Raw genomic sequence first — 9,540 nt, forward strand, 5'->3', positions numbered from 1 at the left:
CATACATATATATATATACATACATACATACATATATATATATACATACATACATACATATATATATACATACATACTGTACATATATATACATACATACTGTACATATATATATACATACATACATACATATATATATACATACATACATACATATATATATATATATATATATATATATATGTATATATATATATTTGTTAATAACGTTTTTATTCTTAGCCAATATTTAATTTTCTCATTAATAAATCTCCGTCCTTCCACGGATTTTACATAACAAGTTTGCCAGTTACCTTTACAAACAGAAGGCTTCCAAAGACAAATAAGAGGAAACGGAAGTCTCTTCTGCTTCTCTTCCGTAAAACCTGTAATAAGAACAATGAATTCCTAAGTTTTTCCACTGAATAAATATTTTAAAATTAAAAAGGGAAGTCAGGCTATTTAATTTGGCCGTGAAGAAAACAAAATAATAGGAAAAAAATGGGGAAAAAAAATATATATATATATATATATATATATATTTAAAACATAATAAAAGTTTGATAAATACACTTTCAATTAATTAAAGACAAAAAATGCAACCCCTGGGTAATGTGCACGGGGTCATTTGAAAGTAAGCAAGATGAGATACCGTAGGCCATAAATAGAATAAATAGCGCCAACAGTCAATCACTGTATACTTTCCATGGTCCTATTCTTCACTGTGTGCTTCAAAAAGGCCATAAGCGCGTTATGATTTAGGGTTACACCACTCATATTTAAAATTAAACCCTGTGAACAGAACTATATATATATATGTATATATATATATATATATATATACATATATATATATATATATTTGTAAAAGTTAATGTGTTGGTAAAATTATTTTCTTATTATACAAAGTCAGTTTTTTAGTAAATATGAATAAAATATCTCGAGGACTTCACGCCTTACTAAAGGCTAATGAAAATTACATTTTACAATTTTAGCAGAAATTCTCACAAAAATGTAACATTTGAATAAAAAAATATTTAGTAAAAGTCTATAATACAATTATGATTTTTTTAGAAAGACAATTTAATTTTTTCTTCAGATGACACTATTTACAACAAAATCGAATAAATATTTCAAAAATAACACATGATATATGTATTAATCTTTATTGTGGTGGTCATCTTGGACGCCATCTTGGATTTGAAGGTGACCGCGGCAAATTTGCAAGAGCACACCAACAAAATATGTTTACTAAAGAATTAAGCAAGCAAAAAAAAAACCAAAAAACAAGGTGTGCTTAGTGTGTACAAACTTAACAATGTGAGTGCACAATTTAGGCTCTTGGACCTCCGCTTAACTGTCGATTCGCGCGAATAAATTCGCCAAGTGGAAAACCGGCTTAAAGTATAGGTTTTTCCTGTTGTTCTCGGGGGTTTATGCGATATCCAAAGCTCGAGCGAGCGCCTTAGTACTAGTGGATAACATGCAACACCGAAAAGCCGTACTTAGACCCTATTATGATGGAGAGTAGGTTTAACCATCCACACAGACTTGAACCCCACTTTCTTAGTTTAGTGATTTGTAAACAAGCGTTACATTTGGCTTGTGTGTTTTTTTTTCCAGATTTGACTTCTGTCCAGTCATGTTTTGTTATCAAATGCCCAAAATGTTGGATGGAACTCCCTTTGATTGGTCTAATACGTCGATTTACAGCTTTGTTGAGCTTGCGGGTAATTTGTGGTGTCCATTATACACTTGTGATCACTTCTAGCGATAGGAGCACATAATATATCTGGTTTGTTTAAAAAGGGATGAATATTCGTGATAACTTTGTCTAAAACTGCCGTTCCTCTTGTTGGTACATAGAAGTTGGAATGAATTTCTTATCCTTGCCATTCCTAATGACTGATATTATAACGCCCCATGTTTTTTAAATAATTATTTCCTTTTGACTGAGAAACTTTATTAGAATAATATTGGTGGTTTTTTTTTTTTTTTTTTTTTTACGACACACGCGGTTATTATATTTCGATACTTGTCGTGGATTTGCTTGTTTTCTAATGTATCCGACATCTCGAAGACACACAGAGTACAGTACCTGTCTCTTATACACTGTAGGCCTAAGTAATCAATTTACAATGTTTGGAAGATAAAAATGACATCAAAAACTGTATATAATTTGTGTATTAAACAGGTGTTCACGCAACCTGTGTGTCAAAAAATGGCAATTATTATTTATGAAAAATAGATTAACTGAAAAAATGTATGAAAAAGTAAAAGTAAAGCAAATTAAAGAGAACAAACATTTTCATCGCATTCTTCTGACTGAAAAGAAATTATTCAGTTGGAAAATAAGGACAAATCCATATTGTAAACTAGGTGCGGATGTATTTGAGGACGAGCAACATAATAATGCTAAGTAGACACACCAGGTTAAGAAACTATTGGGTTTTGATCGACAAACTGTGCTGATGACAAACATGAGAATCTCACTTCCAAAATGCTTGTATTGAGTAAACGAAACATGTTGGTGGAAGAGCTTTATAGCCTTTTAACATTTTTCATTTATATAACTTTACTTACTTGTCTGAAAATACGGTATTGTAGAAATGTATAAGTTAATATGCCTATATCCAATTTTCATGAAGGAATAAGAGTATAGAAATTCATTGAAAGAACATATATATGTAAACATTATGTTGATTTTAATGACATGGATGGTTAATGATACTGTATGGGAATAATATGATTGATATGTAATAAACGGCCTTAGGACTTGAAAGAGAAAAAAAAATGTGGTTTTATACAAGGTTAGCAATAATACTAACTTTACGATTTATTTATTGAGTTTGAGCTAGCTTCCTGGTGTGTAACACACCTGATAAAGATGCATTCACATCATACCGCGTTTCCGATGTTCCGAACCGAAAATTCGGATTCTGTGTGAATGCACCTTAATACATGTAGAACTAAATACAAAAAAAATCCCGAAATTTGTATTTTATCGACAAAATAGGGTTTTGCCAAAGTTGGTCAAAAAAGTTAAGCTGTATTTTTCAATTAATTTTCTAAAACTATAAAAGCTATAGCACGATCGTTATTTACTTGGTTAACTTATGTATTTGCATTTTGTGTAAAATGAAAGTTGAAAAAAAAAATCTTAATAGCATGATAAAAGGACCGTGTTTTAAAGCCCAAGGATAACAAAACATAAACTATTATAAACATTTTTTTTTCGCAAAGTACTGTATTTGGGAATTTACTGAGTAGTCAGTACGATAGCACATCAGGCAGGGCAAAACATTACTCATAGTATAAAAACATTAAATGAAACCGATAAGAATGTTTCAACTTACCCGATGCCGAAATAACGACAGAAAGGAGGCACACTATCATGAGTTTCATGGTGGTTATTAGTAAACGCGTTTATACAGCACACATTAACTTCGGTTCTTGGATCTGCAATCAGTTATTGCTTCCTTACTTATATAGTGAAGCACAAGAACCTCCGTCAGCCAATGACAGATGTAGTTATGGTTTCACATAATATGATAATTAAATACAACAAGCGATGAAGAGGCCAATGCACTTTAATAATGAACCAAGTTTTAAAATTATTCATCCACAATTATTATAACATGCCAATCATTCGAGTACTTACTTTGTACGGTGTGGGATCTGATAAAATACAAATTCCGATATGAGATCATGGTGTATATTAAGAACAGAAAATAAAGGTAAAAATTAGGTCATGATAACAATGTAAACCCTAAATAATTGTCATGAGAACTTTTTTTTTGTTAAAACATTTGCATTAATTTCTGAGAAAAGATGCCAACATTAGATAAACTATTCAAATGGACCGTTCCGTTAAGACCCGTTAAGTTGACAGCGTAAAGGTGCGTAAACAAATGCGGCTGTGCGCGTATTCCAGATCCTGTATTCCGACTAACAAAAAAAAAAACAAAACAAAAAAAAACAATTAGTAATTTCTAAAGATAGAGTTGGATCAAAACTGTCGGAATAATATACTGGTCAAGTCGGCCCAGACCCCTTGCATTAATAATATGACAGCGCTAAAGTGAACAGAAATACATTTCGATTTAAGTATAAAAGTTCTTTTTGGATATTGAAAGCAAGGTGCCATTCCTTACACCTGCACATGTTTACTTAAATTGCAAATAACAATGTACATCATAATCTGAAGTTGCCGGTGGCATGGGGATTTCGGCCCTGTCTTCCTCAGCCTATGTGAATCCCTAGTTCCAGAGTTCGGCTCTGTTTTGATAATTCGATAAGGACATCTTTTAATTTACTAAGTACGTCACGTACGGAGGAGAGGCTCACGGGTGTTAAGGGATGGGCGAAATTCCGTTAAAACGTATGTTACATACGAGATTAAAAGGCTCGAGATGACAGTAATGAATTATTAACAAAATGAACATCGTTAAAATTCAAAGTAATCAGCTTTTAGCTGTACGTGTGAAATTGAACAGTTGTATGCCTATTAAAATATAATGGTCATTTTTAACATTCACTTCAATTAACCATGCTATCTGTGAAGTTTCCTTTGTTGACAATTATATTTTGACTCATAATTGCTGGTATTTAATAAAAGGAAAATGTCCATAATTATTGTTATGTTAGCATATTTTGATCTATTTTCCAGATGTTCTTTATGCGTGCTATTAGCATTTTTTTTAGCAATCGAATATTTTTAGCACCAACATCTATTAAAACTTTATGAAAATTTTCAAAGCGATATTGAAAGAACATTTCATTATTTTATTAGAACAATCTAATGGATATGACCTGTCGTAAACTGGAGTAGTGATATTACCGATGTATAGTCGTTTGTGTTATCAACAAATAGCTTTATATCAAGCTTCTGTTTGAGTAAATACCTTTTGAGTAACTTTTTGAGTAAATATGACTTATTACCATGCAGTGAAATAAATTATTCTGACATCTGGATTTATTTCGGCTCAGAATTATGAATTGTGTTCCATATCAGAATTTAAAGGTCAATAAAAATTATGGTTCGATATCGTGTTAAAAGAATATTCACCTCTTGTAATAAATATCATGTTTTGATGGAATCAATGTTAAAAGTGATTATTAAATTTCCGTCGTGACGCGTACGGTAACACTTGAGTGCTTTAAAATCTAACAATTTTAGTTTTTATACTGTAGGCCTATAAACTCCAGGAAATCCCCATGAGCCTTAAATTCTGGCAACCGCCTACATTTTTCGTGTAGGCCTACTGTAACTCTATTATGATAAAAGAGACTTTAATTTTTGTTGAAAACACTGCAAAAAAGATATCGGTGCAGCCTTCTAGTGATCCACCATCAGCGATCAAATTAAGATTGCATTTAACATTTGTACATGCACAGCAATATTGTCAGTCGATTCAAGGCGTGCACCTCCTACCCCCACCCCCTTCCCCACCTCGGCGCCCCTGATATGCCATTACAGTTATATCAATTGGTGTTTTATAACCAAGTCTCTTTATAGTAGTGGCACCAGCAGAGGCTGAAGGGCTATGTTGTTTAATTAAACACTATATTTACCCTGTCTCTTATACACATCTAGATGTGTATAAGAGACAGGTGGGGTTCTGGTGCCTGGGGCCACGGTGGGGTCGGGGGGGGAATTATACAGCTTGTAAACCGATAAAATACCAAGTTGGCGTATAACGAAACATAATTATACATCATTTATTTTTCACGAATATTTCGGTAGCATATTTCAACGTGATACGTTACTGCATATATCAACTATGAAGACAGACTTGTCAGACTTGCCCCCCTTAATTTTACCTCCTTAGAATACAGAATATTCCTTAGTCGCATTTTCATGTATTAAATAATTAATGACAAAAGCAAATCGACTCCCATAGTTATATTTCATTTAATATCTGTAAACTGCACCCTACGCTTTATCTTCCTCATGCCAGATGCAATGCATTTCACAACTCTTTTTTTCACTGTACACCAATCACTTAGAACAGTCTCCCTATTAAGTCAATACGTCTGTCTCCTACAATCCAATAATAAGTATTACTACTACTACTACTACTACTGCTGCTGCTGCCAGGCCCGTAGACAGGTCATTTCAAGGGGGGTTCTCTGGGCGTGGGTACAGAGGCCTGCCTAAGGGCCACGTTGGGGTCAGCCAGAGCAGTTTTTTGTGTTTAATGGGTCTATATAATGTTAAAAAAGCAGTTATGTTTTGAAAAAGATCTATGTAGTAAAAAGTTGGTAATATAATAAAATTAGAAAATATTTTCTGAGAATTGGCATGTTTAAATCACACTGAAAGATATAAAAAAGAAACCTCATCGCATAATCAATATCAATATACTCAACACATTTAATATTATAAAACAAAAAAAGCTATTCTTCTTCTTCCTCCTCTTCCTCTTCCTATTCTTCTTCTACTACTTCTTCACTCTCATTTTGTACACAGAAAGTAATAGTACTATTTTACTACATGGCTAAAAAGAAGCACAAATATTGTCATTACTGACAGGGCCATCGTTAAATTAAGTCAGAGCCCAAAATATAGCCTCATATTCAATACGTCATCTGACATCATGAGAAACTAAACTTTATATACTAGGCCTAATTTGAAATTATTATTCTAAGACTTTAACATAATACAAACTGATTAATAATAGCTGAGATTTGATGCACATTTCAGAATTATTAATCGTTTTTAGTATATCTTACTGAAAATTTATTGTCTACCAAATGAAATATGAATTATATGCATCTTTAGAAATACAATTTCTACAATATTAATATTGTTTTTATATAGATAATTGTTCGATAAATTCTATCTTTTTAACAAAAAAACCCCCGAAATTTAGCGCGTCTATTTTCATTCTAATCAATGGCGTTTGTAAATGTGCACTGACGTCATCGTCGAATCCCAGGACTTTCGACGGTAAAGCTGGCCTGCCTGCCTAGGTCCCAGGCCAACCAATAATAATTACCAAAATGTATTTTTTTTTAATCCATCCTGTTCACCTTTTACAACAAAAGCCTAAGCCTAGTACCTGTAGTACGTCCTACTGTACTTAGTCCTATGCCTACTAGTTTCTGTTCGGGGTATAATTCTGTCCCTAAATGAACGAGGAGCGAACCTAGCTAGTCAACATCTAGGCTAGGTTAATTGATTTTGAAATCAATAAACCCAGCTTAAAGGACTATCTGTTGTTTTCTTCTTTGCAACAGCGGAGGAAAAAAAGTAATTCTACAACGTTTCATGATTCTTTACCACTAAAAATTAACAAACACTCGTTTTGACGCACTTAGTTCTGTAGTGTGTGTGCTGTCTCTTATACACATCTAGATGTGTATAAGAGACAGGTATTATACAGCTTGTAAACCGATAAAACAAATTAAAAAAAATATTTATGTGTAATATTCGTTTAGCCACCATATCGTTTGTGTTAACTTTTCATCACAACAACAACCACAATAACAATAATAATAATAATAATAATAATAATAATAATAATAATAATAATACAATGAGACTAATTAAAAAAAAAATTTCCGTTCTGTTATGACAAATGCTCATTTAGATAGCCTCATGATGGTTGGAATACATCGTGATAGGTGAAGCAACCTCGACCATGACAACGTGGTTGACAGATTTCATGCAAAATTTCCAAAACATAGAATTTCACTTTCGAGAATGAGGATTTGAAAATAAATTAGATGGTTACATTGCATATTCTTTGTTTCTTGCTTTATTTAAAATGTTTTGGTTTTGGAAGCTGATGTCAACATTAGAAAGCATAGCCTACATGAAGTCATATTATAGTAACTCGATGCCTATCAAATAAGTAATAAAAATTCGTCATAATTCATCAAATATCTGTGGCTTCCCCCACCTGGGGCGCTAGCGGCCCCCTGGCCCCCAGCCAAGTGAGTCTCGATTCGCTCCACTAGCCCCTCCGTCGGGCAGTTCCTGGCACCACCCCTGGTGTGTCTGCTGTTAAAAACAAACTTCCTAGAATAATTTTGTGACTGGCTATGATGACTGAGATAAACCATGTTGAATTATTAATAATATTTTGTTTGGGATGGAAAAAAAGGAGAGTCAATTTCCCAAAAATACTCCATCAGCACATAGTTTAGTGTGCGCTATGAACAGTATGTATATGATATTTACTAACCACACAATCCACTATGCATTTGGTGGATGCTTCGTTTAGTGGCACCATTTACTCTAGGTAGACAGCGGCCAGTTTCATTACCGGTTGGTACATTTCTTACAAACATTCAGCCAAAGGCCAGTGAAAGTTGAGACGGCAGCCGGGTTTTTATCGATGTTTGCCATCCTTGTGCCATCGTAAAGTCATGGTTTGCTGGAGTTGCGTTCAGTTTAAATCTCCGAACTTCTGAAGCTGAGAATATATTCTATGAATGTAGGCTTGTATCGCAGGCTACAATTTAATTTGGGTGACCAAATAATGAATTAGGTGCTAAATTTTGATTTAATGCTGGCTAAGTTAAAAACAGACATTCCGTCCGAATGGGACTCATTCAAAAATCCGAGGGGGTTCGCTAGAAAACAGGGGGGTTCGCTAGAAAAGGGGGTCGTTATTATTATTATTATTATTATTATTATTATTGTTATTGTTATTATTATTATTATTATTATTATTATTATTATTATTATTATTATTATTATCATCATCATCATCTTCATCATCATCATCATGATTATTATTGGCTTTTCCCAGCAGTACTGGGAAAAGCCATTGTTTTTGTTTTTATTTTTTTTTGGCCATAATCAAGGATGTGCCTCATGATATTTAGTATCAATCTATGGTGGGGTGTGAGGACCAATTAAAGTGATTTAAGGTCAAACAGTCTACACCGGATATTTCAAAAAACCGGTCAGTTGATCTGAATGAAACTTACGGAAAAGTTTGATAAAGTTACAAGGAAGAAATTTTTATGTGTCAGTGACGATCCAGTGAAAGGAGTAAATTTGAGGGTCTTTTCAATTTTTGAGGACCCAGAACTAAACATCTCTTTAAAAAAATCAATGGGTCTAAATGAAACATTCATTAATACTTTGTAAAGGCCTTGTAAAAAAAAATGATTACATTTTTTTGACGATCCGCAGTATGGTGTGGATCTGAGGACTTTTTTTCTTTTAAACCAAACACATTTTCATATTGCCCATTGCTTAATTGATATTTTATATATGCTGTTCTTCATATTCTACAACCATTTTAAAAACCTTTAATATTTTAGTCAAAATGTTTTTATTTATTATAGGCCGCCTATTATTATTATTGGCTTCTTCTGTGTTATCAGAAAAAGCAATTTGATTTTTGTTTTCTTCTTTTATCATAGTTTCTTCTTCTATCCCGTTTTTCTATGTTTTTTGCATAGGCCTGGGGTTTTTTCTGTGATTTGATGTTTTCAAACGTTGTCCAAGCAAAGACCATATACCAAAGATCTGCATATAAAGTATGTCGTTATTCTACATATTTTGATTATTTAATAAATAAAACCTTGTAAAATCTGTCT

General features: G+C 32.9%; 1 long non-coding RNA gene across 1 annotated transcript in view; it reads right to left on the minus strand.

Annotated features, from left to right (window-relative positions):
• Nucleotides 1-3,499, minus strand: part of LOC117114621 — a 13,897-nt gene extending 10,398 nt beyond the window's left edge. The window contains exons 1-2 of the long non-coding RNA XR_004446398.1: nucleotides 3,336-3,499; nucleotides 294-365 (exon numbers count right to left, since the gene is read on the minus strand). This is a non-coding gene — a long non-coding RNA (uncharacterized LOC117114621). The remainder of the gene's footprint in view (nucleotides 1-293; nucleotides 366-3,335) is intronic.
• Between the last annotated feature and the right edge of the window lie 6,041 nt (nucleotides 3,500-9,540).

The sequence above is a fragment of the Anneissia japonica genome, unplaced genomic scaffold (genome assembly GCF_011630105.1).
Source record: "Anneissia japonica isolate Jap-2015-1 unplaced genomic scaffold, ASM1163010v1 scaffold287836_len1076198_cov165, whole genome shotgun sequence".
Classification (NCBI taxonomy): Eukaryota; Metazoa; Echinodermata; class Crinoidea; order Comatulida; family Comatulidae; genus Anneissia; species Anneissia japonica.